Below are 24,173 nucleotides of genomic sequence, written 5' to 3'. Positions count from 1 at the left end.
GAGCTGTAGGTTGGCCGACAAGTGAACCAGAGAGAGACAGGGATACAGGTGCACCATCACCTATGGTAATGAGTTTGTACTATAAGGTGATTGAAGACGAAGGTTGCCGCGAAGAATGTGGATTGGCAGAAGATTGATCGGACAGCCCAAGAGGCTAAAGAGTCGATTCACAGTTACTATGAGAGGTTGTTGAAGGCGTTCAAGAACTACAGTGGCACGGAAACAATAGAGGCGAAGGACATGCTTCATTTTGTGTTCAGATTTGTGGAAGGGCTGAGACCAGAGATAAGTCAGATGATAAAGTCGCATTTGATTTGTTGGCAGTCGAAACCGATTGATGAGGTGTTGAATTATGCGAAATAATATAGCGACGAATTTGAAGTGAAACAGAAAAGGTTGAAAGAGAAAGTGATGGTGATGCAACTTAAGGCAGCTCAGACAGGTTTGCAAGGGTTGCAAGGGTTCTCACAGCAGATACCGCAGCCGCAGCTGCAGGGAAACATGGTGTTTCAGCCACAGGCGAGAGGCAGAGGCAGAGGAGGTTTTGGGAGTAATGGTCCGGATTTGAGCACTGTTGTGACTCCGAATGGTGTGCAGGCATTGAAAAAGGTGATGCCGTGTCACGTGTGCGGAATCGTCGGACATTGGAAACGCGAGTGCCCGATGTTGGTGCAGGAAGGTGCAGGTGTTGGTCAGCAAAACAATGATGTCAATGCGTTTCAGACAATGAGGGGACCGAAAATGAGAGGTCCAAACCCAAATTTTCAGACCGTAAATCAGCTGCAAGGATTACAGCCCATGCAGCCGCAGCAGATGCAGATGCCCCGTATGCAGATGACGCAAATGCAGCCAATGCAACAGCAGTTTCCCATGGTACCTAATCAGCCAATGCAAATACCCTTGGCACCAATGAATCAGCAGCAAGTGATGGTTCCTCCACAGGTCTCAGGTCATGTGATGAGTACAAATGACACAGTGCAACAGTTCCCATTACACAGTGAGAATGGAATAAACGATGCATGGGAGAGTGAAAGCTCAGATGAGGAGGGAAATTGTGTGCTTGCAGCATCCTTGGAAGTTGATCAGAAGGGTCCGTATGTGGAGGGAAGAGTGATGGGTCATCGTGTTTCATTTTTGGTTGACACAGGAGCCACACGTTCCACTGTTAGGAGCATTGAAGTACCAAATTTGCCCCTCTCAGGGAGAACAGTTCAAGTAGTGTGTATTGCTACATGCACTACGTGCATGTGGCAGCACTACGTGCAAGGTAAACAGTGGTGCAGAGTGTGGACCATTGGCCTCTGCTTTCATTGGCCTTCGCTTCCATTTTGGTTCACGACTCCATTTTGTCGAGTCTGGTTCGGTGCGTAAGGCACTGTTCTGTGTTTTTCCACAAGCTTCGGCAAGCTGAAGGGTGGGGTGTTTTTCTGCTCAACTTCGCTCCATCTGCCTGGTACGAAGGGCGCTATTTACATTCCACGAGCTATCAGTTAGAACAACAGGGGGATGCGCCTGTACACAAGGAGGAATGCAAGCTTCACCTTGGAGTCCTCTCCTGGGAACTTGGCCCGTTCTGAGGAGACGTCACGAAGGGTGAACAAGGTACCGCCGATTGCACAATTTGTAAAGGAGGGGGTCTTTTTCTAGAAAAGACTCCTGGGTGTTGGTAAATACTATAAAAGTTGGGGGCCTGGATGGGCTGGTTTAGGAACTCTCTTCTGGGTTGGACGCAACGCCAGGAGGACTGATTGTTCCGAACAGAGGCTCCCTGTGCTAGCTGATTTGGGTTCCCCAGCTTTGTGTACGGCGGAGGGATGCAGACGCTCTTTTCGGTGAAGCTTTTCAATTTATTAAGTGTATTGTGTGTGCGCGCGTAATATGTACTTATTCTTGCAGTCATTTTCATGCTATTGAGCATTGAAGTATATTGTGTGTGCGTGCGTAATATGCACTTATTCTTGCAGTCATTTTCATGCTATTGAGCATTGAGGTATATTGTGTGTGCTTGTATTATATGCACTTACTCTTGCAATTATTCACAGAGTGCTTATATCTTTATCATTATTCTCATGTTATTCTCCTGATGTATATATATATATATATTAGTGTGGTTTAGTTTTGCTAGCTGAGAACTTGCCCCTTAAATAAACTTGATTATTCTACTTACGAAGGTGTTTGAGAGTGATTGCTTTACATTGTGCCTTAAAATATCCTGAAGTGCATAGTTTTGATATCCTGAAGAGTAAAGCAGCACAAATTGGCGTAGTCGGCAGGATTCGAAAAAAAAAAAAAAAGGGAAAATGCTTAATAAGATCAAAGCGAGCTCAAAAGCAGGTTCTCATGTAGCAAATCCAGACATAGAAATACCGGGGTGGGAAACTGCCCCGTATAAACTTTTAGCTCAGGAATGGTCACGTTGTGCTGGTTTGTGTGAAAATTGGAATGCGTGTATGTTGAATGTAGAACCTGAAGATCTTCTTATATGTTTACAGAAAGTTTCAATTGACAAGGGAAGGGAGATTTGTGCGTTGGGGAGGCGAGGCTGGATCTTGCTTTCTGCGTACCGAAAGTTGTATGAAAAATGTTTACAGTTACAAAAAGACCACGAGCAGCTGGGGAAGGAGTTAGTAGAAGCCCGAAATTCCTCTACCATGCTAGCTTGTCAAAATAAATTATTAAGTGATAAGTTGGAAATGTACCAACTGGTTGCAGAGAGAACGGCCGTTAGCGTAGCTAAATATAAACACAAGAAACGAAGAGGGAAAGTTAATAAAAAGAAGGTGCATTTAGCTATCTCTCAGGCAGGATTAGCCTTTGACCCTGAATTTTGGGATGGAAACATCTGGGATACATCTGATTTTTCAGATGGGTCCGGGGGCGATGACTGCCAAGATGTTAGACAGGAGAAGACAGAGCGCAGGAATGTGGTCCGTGCGCAGCCCATATATCGGCGAAAGTTACAGCATAGCCCAGCTAATCCTGGAGGGGTGATGTTGGATGCCCTGGAGGATTATACACAGCAAGAACTAAGTGATGTGATAGACAGATTTCAACAGAGGTCTGGGGAAACATTGCTTACGTGGTTGGTGCGGGTGCACGATATGGGGGAACAGGGGGTCCAATTGGATCACGGCGACGCCCCGAGGCTTTGTATGTTAAGTACAGACCCGGTTATTCAAAATGAGTTTAGAACCTATCCAGGGAATGGTCCCATGACCAATTTGTTAGAGCTAGCTGCGCAAGGGTGTGCTCAGAAGTATCCGACAGAGTCAGACTGGCCGCCTAATGATAAACCTTGGTATACTTTGAGAGATGCAGTACAGAGATTGAAGGAAGAAGGGATGAAAACAGCTATCTTTATGGGTAATGCCCATGATTTGATGAATGGAATTTTAAGTGTGTCTGTGCGAAACCGGCTGATTAGGGCCGCTCCTCCTGCATATAAGCATGTCATCATGACTTTGTTAATTAATCAGACGGGTAACCCATCGTCTCAGGTGGTAGAAGCGGTGCGTGAGTTAAGTGATTTAGGAGAATGGGCTAAGCCAGAGAGGAATTCACGGTCTGAGAATCGTACTGATAACAACAGGGTGACAAGGCGAGACATGTTTCAGGCCTTGCTGCGAGATGGGGTGACCAGGAATGAAATTGATGGGATAAGCACCAAGGACATGTGGGAAATGTACCGCAAACGCGGTTTGGATAAAAAGGAGGGGAGCAGGAAAGGGAACAAGAAGGATAACAAAGTGGTGAACCAGAGAAAGGCAGGAGGGGAGGAGCGTGAGGGTGAAAAGGGAGAGAGAGGGAGAGAACCCCACAGTAGAGAGAGATCCCCAGAGGACGGAAATTGGGAGGAAGAGCACCGAAGCGCAGAGGGAACCCGGAGCAGGGAGAGAGACCGGGAACTGACAGGTTCTGGGAAAACTCGAGGAAGAGAGTGGGAGAGGGAGCTGGTAAGCTCAGAGAGGTTGCGAAGCAAAGACAGGGAGGAGGAGTTCCCTGAGAATTACCGCAAACTGTATTCAGATTTGACTTGGGCAGACTCTGATGTGCGCAGAGTGAAAATAGATTAGGAAACAGGCCAAACTCCGGTGCAGGGATGGGCTCGCAAAGATAACAGACCTCATGTCAAAGTAGAAATTTATTGGAAACGTGGAAATGTTCAAAAAGTTCGAGCCCTCGTTGACACCGGAGCGGAGGCCACTTTGATTCATGGCAATCCAAGAAAATTCAGGGGACAGTACTTCACCATTACGGGATTGGGCGGAAAAGAAACCCCGGCAGTGCAGATAGTGGTTCCCATGAAAATAGGGGCACTTCCAAAGAGAGAATACACTGTCCTGATTGTGCCCATTCCCGAATACATTATTGGAATTGACATTTTGAAAGGGATGACCCTACATTTGGAAGATGGATGTTATCAATTTGGTTCCAAAAGATTTATATCAATAGCCGCCGCGAGGGTGGGGCTGTTGAAGATTCCTCCGGTAACACTTCCCCAAGCTACTAAGGTGATTCAAATGAAACAGTACAGAATACCGGGAGGACATGAGGAGATTAGCCAGACTATACATGATTTACTAGAGGCCGGGGTAATAGTTCCCATCACCACTGCGTGGAATAATGCCCTCTGGCCTGTTCGTAAAAGTGATAACAGTTGGAGGATTTGCATTGATTATCGCCAATTGAATAAACATACACCTCCTCTGACTGCAGCGGTCCCAGACACCATTACCTTGATTGAGAACATACAGAAACACTGTGGGACTTGGTATGCAACCATTGACATTGCCAATGCCTTCTTTACGATACCAATAGCTACTGAGAGCCAGCCTCAGCTGGCATTCCAGTGGGCGGGGCGTCAGTACACCTTCTGTAGATTACCCATGGGGTATTTACATAGCCCCACTATCTGCCACCGGCTGGTGGCAGAGCATTTGGATGAAGTACCAGTGGTTCCTGGAGTGCAAATTTCTCACTATATAGATGACGTGATGATGCAGGGAGAGACGCAAGAACAGGTGCAAATTCAGGTAGACAGGGTGGTGGAACATTTGCAGAATAAAGGGTGGGAGATTAACCCCAAGAAAGTGCAGGGACCGTCTCAGAGCGTGACATTTTTGGGCATTCAGTGGAATCAGGGACACAGAGAAGTGTTGCCAAAAGTGAAACAAAAGATTAAGGAATTCGCAGTACCGCGAAATCGGAAGGAAGCCCAGAGTTTTATTGGACTATTCGGGTATTGGAGACAACATATACCCCATTTGTCTCAGATTTTGGCCCCATTGTACAAAGTTACAAGAAAGAAAAATGCGTTTGAATGGGGAGAGCAGGAGCAGCGTGCGTTTGAATTGGCGAAAGACGCCATTCAGCATGCTTTGGATTTGTGGCGGATTCGAGAGGGAGACATTGAGTTGAATGTGACAGTCCAGGGGCAGTATGCCAATTGGAGTTTATGGCAAAAACAAGGAAGAAAGAGGGTGCCCCTGGGATTTTGGACAAAGAAGTTACCTGAGGCAGGAGAGCGGTATACTCCCTTTGAGAAGCAGCTGCTGGCCTGCTATTGGGCCCTGGTTGATACTGAGCAAATTACACTGGGACACAATGTGATTTTAAGGCCTGAAATTCCCATCATGCAGTGGGTGATGAGTTCCCCTAAAACTCATAGAATTGGACATGCGCAAGAAGCCAGCATTATAAAATGGAAATGGTATGTCCAGGACAGGGCACGAGCGGGTCCAAAAGGAACTGCCGTTTTGCATGAGCAGGTAGCGCAGGCTCCAGTGGAGAATTCCGAAATGTTGCATGATGTACCTTCAGTGTGTGAATCCCCAGTAGGGTGGGGTCAGCCGTTCGCAGACTTGTCTGCAGATGACAAAAAACATGTGTGGTTCACAGATGGTTCAGCAAAATATGTTGGAGCGAAAAGGCACTGGAAGGCAGTGTCCTATAATTCTGTTACAAAGAAGCTTTTGACAACTACAGGACAGGGAAAAAGTAGCCAGTATGCAGAGCTTTATGCCGTGTATCAGGCTTTAAAACAGGAGCTACCCGGAAAATGTCACATTTATACAGATTCCTGGTCTACCGCCAATGGGTTAGCTACTTGGCTTCCCACGTGGCATGCACATCAGTACAAAATCCATAACAAAGAGGTATGGGGGAAGGAGTTATGGCAGGAGATCTGGGAAATGTTACCTCAAAGCACCGTGACTGTCTATCATGTGGACGCTCACTGTCCAACTGATTCATTAGACCGATGGTTCAATTGTCTTGCAGACGATCGAGCCAAGATTCAAGAGGCTGAAGTGGAGGCGCAGAGTTCTGATTTGGTGGGAATGGCTAAATGGGCACACCAGAAATGCGGACATCTTGGAGAAAAGGCTACTCACAGGTGGGCTGAGATTAGAGGGATGCACCTTCCCCTAGATTTGATTAAAACAGCGATCATTGAATGTCCCATTTGTCAGCATGCACAGCACAGACCGGTCCCACAGGTGGTGAGAGGCCAGCTAGGTAGAGGTAAATTGCCAGGACAGATTTGGCAGATTGATTACATTGGACCAATGCCAGTGAGCAGAGGGTGTCAGTATGCCTGCACTGTGGTAGACACTTACTCTGGTTATCTCATAGCCTTTCCCTGCAAGCGCGCAACTCAGCAGAGCACCCTGAAAACACTAGATCTGTTGATTCTGTACTATGGGGTGCCACTCCAGATTCAAAGTGATAACGCCAGCCACTTCAAGGGCAGACTAGTGCAGGACTATTGTGCACAACGCAATATTGAGTGGATTTTTCACATACCTTACTACCCACAAGCAGCGGGACTGATTGAGAGAATGAATGGGTTGCTGAAAGAACAATTGCGTAAACTGAATGATGGGACACTGAAGGGGTGGAGGGATAATTTGTATGATGCTTTGCAAATTTTGAACAACCGACCCCTAACAAATGCCGAGACACCTCTCATGAGAATGCTGACACCTGCTTTACAGATTAATCCGTTTACAACGAGCAATACCATTGTGTATTGGGAAACAGCTCCAGGAGCTTTGGCCCCATATCGAGCTACACAAGAATCTGCAGGACTTGACTTACATGCTTTACACGTGCATCGATTGAAACCTAGAGACATCACTCTGATTGAAACTGGGGTGGGAATTCAGATTCCCCCTGAGCATTACGGTCTGATCGCCCCTCGATCTGGGCTTGCCTTAAGGGGCATCCAAGTTTTAGGAGGCGTGATAGATGCAGACTACCAAGGCGAGTTGAAAGTCATTCTTTTGAACAGTGGTGACACAGACCTAGTGGTGCAACCTGGTGATCGCGTTGCCCAAATTGTCATCATGCCGGTTTATGGAGGTGTTGTTAAGAAGGGGAGCGCCCCAGCTCTTCTCACTGTGAGAGGCAAAGGAGGGTTTGGATCTACTGACAAGAACCCAGGGGCCAAAGTGTGGATTGAATCCCCAAATAACCCTCCTCAACCCGCTGATGTCATCGCCACTGGACCAGACAATGTCCTGGTAGTTATGCGACCTGGTCAAGACAAATGGGAACATGTTCCCGCTGACAAATGCTATCTGCGAGAATGATAATACGTGTTTTGTCCTTTGTTCTTTTCAGATCATCCTGTGGAGTGCCTGTGCCATGAGTGTGGTGTATGGAGCCCGTTCGGGAGACTCCACCGGGGAGCGGGAGGGGCTCATAGCCCAAAAATTCAACCGTCAGCCGCAGATGCCAACGCTGCTGCATCAACCGAACAATGTTTGGATTCATCTAGCGCAGGAAGTGCTGAATATATCTCACTTCTGTATGAGTAACATGCAAAGCGTTCAAGATTTGATTACCACTTGTCTAGTGGCAGTGCCCACTCCTGCTGCTGTATTATTACACATCTTTAACAATACAAACCAGGATGGAATGGTGGATGTGAGTGACGTTCGCTCCCATCTGTCACTCTATGAGTACTGCCGTCATTGCCCGGAGGTGGGCAGGCGGTTGTGGAGGAACATGACATCTATACTCACGTTTAACATCTCAAATGGGGATGTGTGCTATTCATTGACCTGTGATCCTATGAAAATAGGTAAATGTGCTCAGCTCAAATTGGAGAAAAGAGACAAAAACTTAACTGCTGCACAACGGACATTGTGCCACTCACGGAATGACCTAACCTGTTTGAATGTAAATAATTCGATGTTTTGCCAACATGTGGTGCCTGCTGCCAGCCACATTCAAAATGTTAAGTTGCCTAAAGGTTGGCTCTTTTCTTGTGGTAATCTTTCTTTTACTTATATTCCAGCCAATCTAACCGGAGGGCCTTGTGCCTGGTCACGCTTAGGCTTTCTCATGTTTCCTATGGATACTGCTCTACACCCTCGCTATACCAGAGACACTATTCAATTACCTTCGGACTGTGATTCTGAAATTTCATTGCTGTCCAAAACAGAATATGTTAGTTTAGCTGGTTCTATCGTAGGGGTGCCAGGACTTGCAGTATATAATACCAGAGTTATTAATAAACTTGCATGTTTAGTAGTCAAGAATATTAACTATACATCAGCTGCCTTAGCTGAGCTGTTATTAGATGTACAGGGAATTAGAAGAGCTGCTTTGCAGAATCGCGCTGCTATTGATTATTTACTGCTTAAACACAACCATGGCTGCAGTGATTTTGAAGGATTATGTTGCTTCAATTTATCCGACCACTCCATACCAATCAACTCCCACATAGAGGCCCTGCATAAGTTGGTGAAGGGGGTGCAGCAGGATGTTGACAAGGGGTGGTGGGATTGGGCTTTTGGATGGCTGCCTAATTTAGGCCAACTGCGTTATATCTTTGGTGTAATCATTATCATAACAGTTATTTTAATTTCATTATGTTGTTGTATTCAGTGTGTGCCTAACCTTCTATCTCAGTGTCGCCCAAGAGCATTGCCATTTCAGCTTATAGGATATACTTAGTTGTAAGTTGGCCAAATGGTCCAAGGGTGGAAATGTATTGCTACATGCACTACGTGCATGTGGCAGCACTACGTGCAAGGTAAACAGTGGTGCAGAGTGTGGACCATTGGCCTCTGCTTTCATTGGCCTTCGCTTCCATTTTGGTTCACGACTCCATTTTGTCGAGTCTGGTTCGGTGCGTAAGGCACTGTTCTGTGTTTTTCCACAAGCTTCGGCAAGCTGAAGGGTGGGGTGTTTTTCTGCTCAACTTCGCTCCATTTGCCTGGTACGAAGGGCGCTATTTACATTCCACGAGCTATCAGTTAGAACAACAGGGGGATGCGCCTGTACACAAGGAGGAATGCAAGCTTCACCTTGGAGTCCTCTCCTGGGAACTTGGCCCGTTCTGAGGAGACGTCTCGAAGGGTGAACAAGGTACCGCCGATTGCACAATTTGTAAAGGAGGGGGTCTTTTTCTAGAAAAAACTCCTGGGCGTTAGTAAATACTATAAAAGTTGGGGGCCTGGATGGGCTGGTTTAGGAACTCTCTTCTGGGTTGGACGCAACGCCAGGAGGACTGATTGTCCCGAACAGAGGCTCCCTGTGCTAGCTGATTTGGGTTCCCCAGCTTTGTGTACGGCGGAGGGATGCAGACGCTCTTTTCGGTGAAGCTTTTCAATTTATTAAGTGTATTGTGTGTGCGCGCGTAATATGTACTTATTCTTGCAGTCATTTTCATGCTATTGAGCATTGAAGTATATTGTGTGTGCGCGCGTAATATGCACTTATTCTTGCAGTCATTTTCATGCTATTGAGCATTGAGGTATATTGTGTGTGCTTGTATTATATGCACTTACTCTTGCAATTATTCACAGAGTGCTTATATCTTTATCATTATTCTCATGTTATTCTCATGATGTATATATATATATATATATTAGTGTGGTTTAGTTTTGCTAGCTGAGAACTTGCCCCTTAAATAAACTTGATTATTCTACTTACGAAGGTGTTTGAGAGTGATTGCTTTACATTGTGCCTTAAAATATCCTGAAGTGCATAGTTTTGATATCCTGAAGAGTAAAGCAGCACATAGTGGGAGTAGCGAACAGACACCTGACGAACCCAATCACAGACCCAGTGCCAGTCAGAATCGGTAACTATCAAGGGTCACATAATTTTGTGGTCTGTGACACAAGCCCGATAGCACTGTTGGGGAGAGACCTATTGTGCAAATTGGGATGTTCGATTATGTGTTCGAACGACGGAATTAAAATTCAGACGAACAGTGATGGGGAAGAGGAGGACAGTGAAGAAGGGGACGGGATGGAGACTGTCGATGAAGAATATCCTTTGATTAACCTTCTTCCGATGATAACTGAAGAGGATATTCCAGCTGAGTTAAGGGAAACGGTGGGAAAAGAAGTGTGGCATATGACAGGAAAGGAGGTGGGATTGGTGAAAGGAGTGGAACCAGTGAAAGTGACCGTAAAACCTAATGCAACCTTTCCCCAGACCCCACAATACCACATGGCGCAAGACACCCTCATGAAAGTGGCCCAACTAATTGACGAGTTCGTGAAACAGGGAGTACTGAAAGAAGTGCTAAGCAGTCCATGTAATTCACCAATCATGGGACTGATAAAGCAGAGTGGAAAGGTCCGACTTGTGCAGGACTTGAGAAAAATAAATGACATCGTAGTTAAATGCTGCCCTGTAGTACCGAATCCAGCTGTGATAATGTTTCAAATCCCTTGCGAGGCCGAGTGGTTCTCAGTCATCGACCTGCCACAAGCGTTCTTTTCGGTGCCTCTTCATGAGGACAGCCAATTTCTCTTCTGTTTCAAATTCTTAGACAGAGTTTACAGTTGGTGTCGAATTCCTCAAGGGTTTTCTGAGTCACCTTCGATTTTCAATCAGATTCTAAAGAAAGACTTGGAAGCGTTAAAGTTGCCATTTGAGTCAACACTGGTACAGTACATTGATGACTTACTGGTCGCATCCAAGACAGAAAGTGACTGCACAGCTGACACCATTGCCCTACTGAATCATTTGGGAGGGAATGGACACAATGTGTCTCCTTCGAAATTACAGTTCTGTCAGAAGAAAGTGAAATACTTGGGCCATCAAATAGAGAAAGGGTCACGGAGAATAATGAAGGAAAGAATAACAAGTGTACTTCAAATGAGTCCACCAAAGACGAGAAGGGAGGTGAGGAAGTTTTTGGGGATGGTGAGCTATTGTCGCCAGTGGATTCCCAACTTCTCGGCTCTAGCAAAGCCTTTACTGAAACTGACCCAGAAGGATGCATTGGATGCAATTGAGCTGAAAGGAGATGAGATGGATGCTTTTATTGAATTAAAGGAATGCATGTGCAGGGCTCCAGCTTTAGGTATGCCTGACTACACAAAGCCTTTCACATTGTTTTGCCATGAACGCGATGCATGTTCTTTGTCTGTCTTGACACAAGCCCATGGTGGCATAAACAGACCAGTAGCATATTTTTCAGCTACTTTGAATCCGGTCGCAGCAGCACTGCCAGGGTGCTTGCGCGCCGTAGCAGCAGTTGGTATCAGCCTCACTCAGAGTGAAGGGATAGTGATGGGACATCCAGTGACAGTCATGGTCCCTCACTCAGTCGAGATTCTTTTGACCCGCTCCCGAACGCAGCACATGACTGGAGCAAGACTCACAAGGTATGAAACGATAATTCTGGGCTCACCGAATGTGCAGCTGAAAAGGTGCACTACGTTGAATCCAGCAACCTTGCTACCCGGTGAAAATGCTGAAATTGAGAACGCTGAAGACGTCGAGCATGACTGCCTTCAGGTGACTGAATTTTGCACAAAACCACGACCTGACATTAAAGATACTAAGCTTGATGAAAATGACCAAATTGTTTTTGTTGATGGGTCATGTTTAAGAGATGCACTGGGAGTATTGAAAGCAGGATATGCTGTATGTACTGTAGCAGGTGTCCTGGAAGCGTCCTGGCTTCAAGGAGTCTATTCTGCACAAGTAGCAGAGCTTGTAGCCCTTACAAGAGCATGCCAACTGTCTACATTGATGAAAGTTACCATTTACACTGATAGTCAGTACGGGTTTGGAATTGTGCACGACTTTGGGCAACTATGGTCACAGAGAGGTTTCCTGACTTCTTCAGGATCCCCAGTGAAAAACGGGGAGAGAATAAGGGAATTGTTACATGCCATTCAAATGCCAGCCGAAATTGCAGTGGTAAAGTGTAGTGCTCATACAAAAGGACAGGACTATGTTTCCCTGGGAAATGCATATGCGGATCAAGTCGCAAGATTTTGTGCCTTGAACTGTATATTGCTCAAGGACGAATGGAACTCGATCAGTGAGCCAGAGCTTGAACCAGCCGAAGCATTTGCCTTGAAGGTCGTAGATACAATGGATGAATTAAAAGCATTACAGAATAGCGTCAGGGAGGATGAAAAAGTTTCCTGGATTAAGTCACAATGTGTAAAGAGACCAGATGAGCTATGGGTTTCAAATGAGGGAAAATTTGTCTTACCAAATAGTCTCTTATCGCAGCTAGCGCGGTTCTATCATGGGCAAGCTCACCTAGGGAGAGATGCCATGATAAGATTGTTCAAAACTGATTGGTTTAACCCCAGATTTCGTCAAGTTGCAGAAGCAGTCTGCCACCGATGTGTCACTTGTCAGCAGATGAACCCAGGAAAGGGAACAGTTGTGAACATGGGGCACATTGGCAGAGCAGCAGGCCCGTTCAGTCGAATGCAAATGGACTTCATTGAGATGCCTGTGCATGGAGGTTTGAAGTATGTGTTGGTGATTGTGTGCATTTTTAGTCACTGGATTGAAGCATACCCTACACGTAGAAATGACAGCCTTACAGTTGCTAAACTATTGTTGAGGGAGTTGATACCACGTTTCGGATTCCCGATCTCTTTAGAATCAGATAGGGGAAGTCACTTCAATAACGAGGTGATAAAGTTACTTTGCGCAGCGCTGAACATTGAGCAGAAACTGCATTGCAGCTATCGCCCCGAAGCATCAGGACTGGTGGAACAAATGAATGGTACCCTGAAATCAAGAATGGCAAAAATATGTGCATCGACAAATTTGAAATGGCCTGACGCATTGCCTTTGGTGTTAATGTCGATGAGAAATACCCCTGACAGAAAGACTGGATTGTCCCCGCACAAAATTCTCATGGGCAGGGCTATGAGACTTCCTGCAGTTCCCGCGAACGCGCTTTTGAATATTACAGATGATATGGTGTTAGACTACTGCAAAGGTCTGGCTGACGTGGTTCGCTCTTTCTCTCACCAGGTGGAAGCAACCACCTTGCCACCAATCCAAGGTCCAGGACACACACTGAAAGCAGGTGACTGGGTCGTGATAAAGAAGCACGTCAGGAAGTTGTGTCTGGAACCCCGTTGGAAAGGCCCTTTCCACGTGATTCTGACAACAACTACCGCTGTGAAGTGTGCGGGAGTTCCCAACTGGATTCACGCCAGTCACACAAAAAAAGTGTTGTGTCCCACAGAAGAGGAAGTTGAAGCGCTGAAACTGCCAGTACCTGATAAAGTGCCGAGCGCTGAGACAGAGCAAAACAGAACTAACAGCGAACGAGCAGAAACAGAGGAGAGAGAAATATTCTCTGAGGACGAAGAAACCGATTCACTTGGGGAAGATCAAGGAGAAACCTCAGACAGCGACGAAGGAGCTGAAGGTAGCAAAGAGCCTGAAGCAGCTGAAAGTGACAAAGAGCCTGACAAGAGTAGCAGTGACAACGGGCTCGAAAGAGGTGAAAAAGCAGGAGAGCCTGACCAGAGGAGGGCTTTCCCAGAAGCAGACGATACAGAAAGAGGTGGAAAGGCAGGAGAGCCTGATCAGAGGAAGGCTTTCCCAGAAGTAGACGGTACAGAAAAAGAAAAGGAAAACGTGACTGATTCCCCGGAAGAAGGGGACAAGGAAAAACAGAACGAAATTGTTCAATCTTCTTCAGAAGAGAGCGCAGGTCCATCAAATGGTCACAGTGCAAAGAAAAGACCGAGCATTTCGCCAGCAAAACTGAGAACTAGAGAAAAGTCGAACGACAGTGAAGGGCCAAAAGTGAAAGAGAAAAGAAAGGAAGTGTCTGTCGTGGTACCAACATCAGGTGAAGAAAAGGACTTGACCAAAGAGGAAAGTACCAGTGAGGCAGAATCGAAGAGAGAGGCAAAATTAAAAAGGAAAAGAATACCAAACAGGAGGTATTCCGGTCCAGAATGGGCATATGCAGTCAATGACGATTGGGCTGACGAATTTGTATCTCTTAGCCTCGAGAACGAAGAAGAAGAGATACCGATAGAAAAGCAAAGTTTTATAGACACTGTTGATTGAAAAGCTAGTAAATGACATTGCTTGCTATAATCTAACGTGAAACAACCAGCTGAGACATTGCTAAAGAGACATTGCTAAAACCGGATGAGACTTTGATAACCTGATTGACTCTTACACCCGAATTGAGACAAGTGCTGCTAACCGATAAGTGACTGGCCTCCTGAAGAAAACTGTGTGAACATTGCGCTTGTTCCGTTTTGTAACTGATTGCTAAATAGTTTCTTTTATAAGTGTTTTCAGCTCTCTGATTCTATACAGATCATGTCTAAGTACGCTACACAAAACGGTAGAATGAAATATTGTAAATATGTGTGTATAGGCTTGGTAGTTGCATGTGTACTAATAATAATGGTAATAGTGCTTGGAATGCGTGGAAAGGGTGAAAATGAGAAAATTGATGCTTCTACTCTTGCTCCTGTTCCTGTCACTGAACTAACTGCATTGAAAAGACTAGAATTAGATGAGAGACACTTGCATTAGAAGAAGGAACTTTCGTATAATGTTTTCTATCGCTTACTAACAGAGTATGTTGAGACTATGGATGCGAAAGATTGTTACGTGTGTACACAGATACCGACATCAGTAACGGAAGGGGTGACTTATCATCACATGCCTCTTATATATGGGATTACATGTAGTATAGTAGCTTCTAGATTTTATGGTCAGACTAACATACAGTATTTTTATTCCAATTATGATGTTACCTTTGCATATGTGCCTGTAATCACGCAGCTAAGCCAGACTGCTAAAGATTGGGATGCTAAACTAATGAGGGAATTTTTCGAGCCAATGTTACCTTTTGAAACGGCTCACGCTCACAGAGAAAACCTTACCTGCTCGCTCACTGCAGTAGAAATAAGCTTTTTGGATCGCACAGATGATAGAAGGGCACAAATGAATGCAAAATTAGAAAAGGAGCTGCATAAGAGGACTTCAGTAGATAATTATGCTTTTGCTGCAATAAGGACACAAGGGAAAATAGCTTTAGATGCTTGGCATGTAGGGAAATTTTGTATATATCGTGGTGAGTCTTATTATGATAATATTTTTGTGGGTGCGAGTGAATGTAAACATACGTTTATCTTTAAGGCCAAATGGACATTCATGCTGAACGGACTTGACCCTGTCATACCAGGTGTATATTACATTTGTGGGCATAATGCCTATTATCGTCTTCCAAAGGGATGGTGGGGGAGATGTTATTTGGGTATAGTGTTCCCAAAGGTTTATCAACTGGATGACCTATCGGTGATTCCAAAGACGCCTGGATCTCATCGTATCCAGAAAAGAGAGACCGCAGCTGCTGTGGTAGGAGATATATTTGGAGCCATGATTCCTTCATTGGGAGTTGTGTTAAATTCCATCAAAATAAGAAAGTTGTCTACTATAGTGGATAACATGTTGACAAAGTTTTCAGGTGCTATAATCCTGATGGATGCTGAACTTGCAGCGGAAAGAGCTATGACTCTTCAAAACAGGCTTGCCTTAGACATTCTTTTAGCAAAGGATGGCGGCGTTTGCAAAATGCTTGGTGCGCGCCACTGTTGCACGTATATTCCTGACAACAGTGTGAAGATTAAAACAATGCTTGCGAATCTAACAAAAGAAAGTGCAGATTTGAAGGAATTGAAAGAACCAGGAGTTTGGGAGAAAGTTGGAAAAGGAATTGCGTCAGTGGGAAGTTGGTTAGGTGGGATTTGGAATGGAATATTGCTGAAGATAATACAGGGAATTCTAATAGTGCTAATTTGCTTCTTTGGAATTTGGGGAATAAAAAGGGGAATAATAATGATCATGGAAAGAATTAGGAGAAGAAAGGAAGAGAAAATGATGAAAAGAATGGCAGAAGAATACAAAGCGAGAACAAGGGGAACTAAAAGGCAAAGAGAACTGACAGAATTTTAATGGAATAAAATTTGTGGGAATGTTTTGTGTGATGACAAATAGTCATCAGAGGAGGGATTGATGACGCAGAAATGAAGGTTTTACATTTATTAGCGCTAAAACGTAGTATTGCAATAATCATGTGTGACTTTAACCGAACTGATAAAGATTGTACGGGGACAAAATGTGCCCTTAGAGTAGTTTGCCAACATTTACAAGCGTGCTTTATATAACGTGATGTATTAGAATTGTACTAATCTGACATAACCGTAAACGTGTGCCATGATTTGCTTGTGTGAAATGCTTTAGCTTAGCATAACTTTAGTGAAGGCTTCGGCCTAGTTGCCTTGTCTCACGGTTTAGATGCTCGTATTTTTCCACTGTGCTAAATAAACGTGTATTCTGGCTTGAAGCTGTATTTTTCCAGTGAGATCAGTTCACATGCTTATCTTTAAGGTTTCGTGCCAGCATGGCATCTTTTTCTTCGATTCAAGGTCAATCTGCAGGTGCGGACAATGGAAGCTCTGAAAGTGAATTAATTGGTATAATATGTTGCAACTTACGTACCCGACTCCAAGGATAATGTATGCTTAAGTAAAAGCTTGTAAACTGTTGTTTTTGATTGGACAATTTGAAGCTAACCTATGAACCCTCCAATGGAAGACCCTACTGGATTTGAACTGTTGTCTATAAAAACCAGGTGCACGAGAAGAAAGTAGCCATTATCGCCATTATCGGCATTATCGCCATCGACGCCATTTTGAATGAGACTCTGATGCTTTCTCTAATCGAGAGAAAGAGACTTTAATTAGTTCCTGCCCTAGAGACTTTAACTTTGATTCGTCCCTTGCATGAAGTAGTTTGTCCTTTAGTCTTGCCGCGGTGAGGCAACTGCCCCGTCCACCCTACCCCTTTGCCCCGTCCCATGCTGATCGAATCTGGTACCTGCGAGACGAAGACTTCCTTGAATGCTGATCGAATTGGGTAAATATGAAGGGAAAATGTACAATTGCATTGTGTTTTCTTTTTTAGGTAACCAACTGCTGATTTTGATGAGATCCCTAGTTAGGAGTTTTCCAAATTAATGTTGCCAAATTGTTTTGCATGAAGTCCCACATGCTGATGCTAATTTGAGGTTAGGTGAGGATTCATTTGTTGCACGATGCAATTTGAGACCTTGTTATGCTGATCAATGTATGCAATTAGTTCATTACAGATTATTGTTTTAGTGGTTTGTGTTGCCATTATAGAAGGCATTATTATTCAAATGCTGCATAGATTGCATCTTTTCCGCCGATATGGACAGCTATTAATGTTCATTTACATTTATCATTTGGTGCTGAGACATATCTATATTGTGCTAGCTTTGTTAATATAGGGAAATAAATTCACTAACTTTGCATAAAACTGGTGTGGTTATTCGCGGCCGAAAGGTCACGGTTTCGCCGAAATGATGTCTGGATTAATTGTGAAGTGTTATGTTGTTCGTGGTATTGCTTATGTTCGATATTGATTATTTGATTTGATTAAGTTTGATTTTCTCTCGGGTAAGGAGAGCCCCACTTGGTCAAAAGATTCGTCGACCCAAGAGCGTCCAAAATACAGGTAAATTGTTGGTACGGAACGCTCTATCAGTAGATGGTAGCAGAGGATGGTTACGCCCTTTGGGACCCCTACTCGAGAGGTACATGGTGTTAGATTAACGGTTACGCCCTTTGGGACCCCTACTCGAGAGGTACATGGTGTTAGATTAGCGGTTACGCCCTTTTGGGACCCCTACTCGAGAAGTATATGGTGTTGAATTAACGGTTTCGTCCTTTGGGACCCCGCTTGAGAGGTTGAATTAGATTTTGCTTGGGTAAAACAGATTGAGAGAATGATGATGGGCTAAGTCCCCCACGACTTTCCCGGGATCTCGGAGCTTGCGAATGGAGAGAATGGAGGTGTGAAATCGGCGCTGGCGGTACTAGTGATGGTATGAGTGAAGTTAGGGTTTTGCGCTTGCACAGCTTATTGCCGCAGATTGTGTGAGAAGGTTGCGAGGATTTTAGAGAATAACGGAGGTGCGACTCCGAGTGTAGAAGTAGGGAAGTCGTCGAACTTCATAAAGGATAGCGGAGGTGCGACTCCGAGTGTGAGAGTAGGGAAGTCGTCGAACTTCATGTGCGTGTGGCGCTTTGTGCAGGAAAAAGGTCCACGTGGTTGTTGTTGTTGAGACGGGCCCTGCGAGGTCAAGAGACTCCGGAGTATGTTGAAAAGTGCATGAGACACTTGTTTTATGTTGTGGTCTGGTCGGTTTAATAGGTTGATCGGGCGTGGTCAACGAGTCGGTACGTGTGTTAAGGGAGTGAAAGAAACTTCGACTTCGGGCTTTGACAAATTCTAAGTGCACTAGAATAGATCATTGACAAGTTGAGAGCAGAGTCTGCGGGTCAGATTTGCTTGCGAAAGTGGGGACCGAGAAAGATGGAATAACTGCAGAGGCTAGTGAAAAATCCCTAAGGTCCTGAAGCGATTGTGTTACCCTTCCTGTAGTAAACCGACAGATCTGTTTTATTATTTTTGGTTGCTCGCGATACATGCCAAGTTGTTACGAGAGGAGGTCACTTCTGCGACGCATGGCTTACCTCTTGTGACCCCTGGCATTGATTTTGCGACCCCTGGCCTCAGAGGTGGCAACATAAGTGCCAGGAGCACGTAGGCAGCTTGTCCTTGGTCCTTAAGGCTGGGCCTCCACTCTGTTTTCTATTATGTTTCAATGTTCATTAACAATTAGCTGGAATTTGACGGTCGCTGGCAGGTAAGGTCAGTAAAGAAATGCTTTTAAATGTATTTTGTGAGCGTGTTTGTGGTGTAGTGTGTGTTTGCGTGAGTTAGAGAGTGCTTGTAAGGGTAAGTGTGTGTGTAAGGGTGAATGTGTGTGTAAGTGTAAATGTGTGTGTATGTGTCAGCATTTTGTCCGAGTGAAACTGAAGTTCAAAGGGTGTGTGATGTTGCTTCCCCTACCTCTGGCATTTTGGTGAATTAACGTTCATGCTAAGGTGAGCACAAAGGTGCATAGAAAAACGCAATCCCTAAACTGTTAACAATGTTAGCAAGGTGCCAAGAAATTAAAAGCAAGAGGTTCTGCCTAGGGTCATACGATGTGCTAAATTTTTGTTAAATAAAAGAGTAATACATAACTCCTCATCCCAAACTAAATGACTGCGTGTGTATTCAGAAGTGCCAACAATTAAGCAAATTGAATTTACTCCACACACCCGCCCAAGCTTGTTTTACAAATATTTTTCACCCCCAAGTCACGTGATCGATGCTCTAGCTATCCAAGATCGTCGATATTGCGTCAAAAGGCTGAGGCTCTTGCCTCAGTTACATGGCCCATAAAAGGCTGTCCTCACCTTGTGTTGCCTATAGCACACTGCACTGTGAGAGATGTCACTTAAATTTTTATTTTTTATTTTTTTTATGTCTGGCTGAGACAGCTTACTGCCTCACAAACACCATGTACTCTATCCAGAGAGGGATGTCGAGTTCAGGCATTTGTTGTGTCACTCATTAAGCACATTCACATACCACTGGTTAGATGTAACTCACTCATGAGTATGGAATTTAGCCACTGAACAATGCAGACGGGTATTTTACTGATACAGCAGGGAGATGAATCCACAGAAGGAGGGTCTCTCAATTCTTTCATTTATGCGGTTGTTTCTTTTGCTTGCCAGCTGGAAAAATATGCTTACGAATGTACTGTGTTTTTCATTGAAAAGACGACATGACAATATTTGCTCTTAAAATCTGTAGCTTAACACTCAGCATCATTTTCAACTGTATGTAAGGATTAGATGACAGCTAGCAATGGCCAGTATGGTCGGGTCAGAGTCAGTAACATAGCAGTAATGCCTTTCGAAGGTCAGTATGTAGTAAATCACCAGGTAAATACTTCTTTGAAAATCAGACTTGATGGGGGAAGAGTCATTCGCATGTCCAGTGGAACTTTGACACTGAAGTATGAATTAGGAAGGGTCAGTGACGTGTTAGCCGCAACTGTTAAAGGCCACAAGGACACGGTCGGAGGCAGCCGCATGTGTGATGCAGCTCTGTAAGGTCAGTGGGGCTGTTGCAGAGTTGGTCACTGGAAACCACACCTCTAGAAGATCAGTAGGGCTGGGTGGAATACAACACTTATCAGACACACTTCTAATAGGCAGAGGGGGGCTGGAGCACAGTTTGCCTCTTGGCAAGCCAAAATCTAACAGTCCTGCAAGTCTAATGAAGCCAATCTCAGACTTCCGAAAGTCCAGAAGGGCTACCAAGGAGTTGGCCGATGAACTTTCTCGGTGTCGTCACAAGTACAGAGAAAGCCAAAAAGTGTATTTTTTTGTACAGTAAATGCTCACAGGACAGATAAGTACATGCACTTCCTAAATGGACTTAAAACAGGTACTTCAGCAGCCAAAGCAAGACGGTTTCAGGCCTCCATATACATACAAAAACAAACTCACCTTAAGGCCCACTTCCAGTCTAACAACACACACAGGCAGCTAACTTTGCATGTCTCTGTGTGCACGAGAAGAACCTGTTGCTGAGGCATGCCAATGTTATTTCCGTTCTGAGTATGCACACACATGTAGGAGTACATATATCTCTACCACACCTGATCTGAGTATGCAAATGGGGTCTGAACACAGTAATACCATCTACTTCTGCCTTGCAGGCTTTGCACCTCGAGTGAGACCTGTGTTCCTCTCTACAAACTTCACTACCCAACCCAGCAGTGCCCTTCACAGAGCAAATCACGCCGGGTTTCTTAAAGATGCCCAGAAAGATTCACTAATGTAAAAAACAGCTGCTGTTTTGTCAATTTTGTGATCTTCCCTGCTACAAAGATTAGTTACAGGTCAAATGGTAGCAACATGTGCTTCCTCACATTGACAGGACAGGTACCACATGTGCAGCAGGAGCTAAATAGTCCCTGTGCATGGGACATCCGCTTTGTTACTGCTACCCATACGTTCTCCTGTTCGTGTGTTACTGAACAAAGTGAAGATCTTTGTAATTTATCTCATAGCGCACCGTTTACTTTCACTTAACAAATCTACTTCGCACAAAGACCTGTACATACATGCTTTACTACAAATATACACATTACTTTACACGTATAACACTGAACACTATGTACATATTTTAACAACATTTATTCTAACCTCTTAGTCAAATGCCGACACTATTTGTGTTGCATTACAAAAAACAATAATAACACTTAGCAGCTCATGTTGGACTTCTACAATAACAATATCAACGCGCACTGTTTTATTCGTTGCCTTACTCTATATCAATTTTTATGCAGTTTATGTGTATAAATTAAAGTATGGAGTTTTTGGCTTTACCAATGTATATTTGCATCTTGTTCTTATTTCTGTCCAGTGATGATACTGACTCTGGGGCACCCTGCTGATGTAAATGAATAATCTCAGTGTTTCTCTGCCATGTGGAGCTCCCCGCGCCCCCCACCCAGTGTCTACAGAGCACTTCTGTTCACTATACAGGTGCAGGCAAAACCCAATATCCTTGAGCCACAAGCAGGAACATATGGCTTTATTTAGGCACGGTCTGCATTGGAATGTTTGACCAGGCGTCCACTACGCATGCAAATGGAACAGGCTTTTTTCATTCTTGGCTTATACCAGGCCTTTTCGGTACCCATCTACCACACTGGTAATCACCTGAGTCAAAAGGCTATTACAAGTTCATAGTAAAAAGTAATAGCTAATGGCGTATGTGTCCTACCTTACTCATAACCCACTTGTGTCTCTTCCGTGACATCACTAACGCCAAAGACTGCTTCCTCTTTTAAAAGTTACAAAACACATCCACGTCGAACTTTCAAAAACAAAATCTAACAGCGCCAGCTTTTTGTAAGGCAAATCATGTTTTGTTGCATTAATAAACGACGACGTTAAAGGTACAGATGTGCTGAATGCAGCAGGACAGAGTATATTTTTTATAAAGCTGACGTTTCTTAAACCTATCAATGTTTGTTCTAATTTCCACACAGATTTGGCATATATTCTGGACAATGTTTGTAAACACAAAGTGTAAGGTGCTGCTCAAAATGTCCTTTCACCCAGGTGTGCCTTACAAGACACATTTATGTAAACACAGGCCTCCTGGACAGTGAGTGATAAGCACCTCTCTGCATTCAGAAGACCTCTTCATCTAGGCCACATCTAGAAACTGACATTTTCATCATTAAAAAATCTGAAGAAATGTTTTCGCACCCACGCCTTCACACCACACTACTTTAGGGAGCTTTTAACAACAAAAACAGTTTTATACAGACCAACGCATCAGAAAAACAGCCACATTTACAAATTGTCACTCGGTGAACGAGCATACACAGGAGCTAAATTTGACAAGCATTTGACACTTATGAATAACAGAGACTCACTAATTGCTATACACACTTTACAGGCATTGTATTTAAATTTTCAGGAGCTGTATTTAAATCAAACGTTTGTCTCAAACAATAGGGGTTTATCTTCTTTGCCTGTCTATTGAAATTCCAACGGAAAGGAAAAATCTGGGTTAGAATGTGTTATTGAATTCACATGAACAACTAAAGATTAGTTAACAACTAAAATGCATTCAGTGCTTCTCTCATTTTCTCCTAAAAGGTACAGTTTCATAAAGAATAGATTAAAAAAGAAAATATATGTTGCTGTTGGAAAAATAACATATCAGGTTCAAATGAAATTTAGGAATGTTAATCTCTTTTGCAGCTGCTATTTTTGTTTTATGATATTTTTACAGCTGTTTTTAATTTATTTCAAGAAACACTAAACCTTTAGCAGTTTTCCCCTGTGAACAACCACAGTACAGATAATTGGTTTCATTGCAGTTCACATTATGAACATCATTTTTCAGTTGTTACTTTCAAACTCTATACCAGGCTAAATCTGTAAACAATTTTCTTAATTTCTGCTACTATCACAAAAGAGGGAAAATACCCATCATTTCAAGCATCGGGAAAAGTTAATTTTTTGTATAATTTGCTGACTTTGGGAGTCTGAAGTATGCAACTATCCTCCTTGATTACACAGAATGTTCAGACATGTGTCTCTGATGCACGCGAAAGCAGCCGTTTTGGGAACTTGATTTACACGAGTTTGTTTAAAAAGTACAGTGCTAAAAATCCTAGTATGAAAAAGTGAGCTGCACGCTTGAGTACGTATGAAAAGAGGTTGGATTTATAAATTATTAATAAAAACTCCTACTCAAAATATAACCCAGTAGTAATGCACTAGAATACCATGGACCACATCACATAAATTGTGCACCTAGAGCTGTATCATATAAAGTATGTACTGCAAACACTAATTTAAGTCATAGGGTCAGATCACAAAACATTTTTGACTGGTGTTATTACATGGCCTTGGTGGTAAGTTGAGGCAGTGTTTGAAACAACTAACTTTTACCACCTCACATTTCCAAATTTAGTAATATGTGGTGAGCAGAGCTGGCCTTTGTTAAGACAACGCCCTGGGTGGAAAGAAATGTGGTGTCCTTGCTGAAGCTAGCAAATTAAACGAGGCAACAGAGTCCCCCTTTCGAGTTCACTGCTCAGTACCTGGATGAGCAGCGACTGGCTCCTAAACACAATCGTTGCTGGACCTCCTCCAGCCCACCTAAGTCACCAATAGTTCAGCTACCTCATGCTGATGGTTTTGTTTTCTGTGGCAGTAGGGGTGAGACGGTGAAGGGAGGGCAACATAGGGGCAATATGGTGTTAAAACATTGCCCATGGTATGATAACAGAGGATTACAACCACTTTAAACTGGCAAATCAGACAGAAACAAGAGTGCAAGAACACGGACAAGACTGGGACAAGATGACAGGGGTGTTACTGTTGGCATATCCTTCATGCACATAGTTTTTGTGTGCCCCTAAATGTGTTGGCCATGTGAACTGCTGA

Source organism: Pleurodeles waltl, chromosome 2_2 (genome assembly GCF_031143425.1).
Source record: "Pleurodeles waltl isolate 20211129_DDA chromosome 2_2, aPleWal1.hap1.20221129, whole genome shotgun sequence".
NCBI lineage: Eukaryota > Metazoa > Chordata > Amphibia > Caudata > Salamandridae > Pleurodeles > Pleurodeles waltl.
The sequence above is the reverse complement of the archived record's forward strand: the minus strand, read 5'-3'. Positions refer to the sequence as shown.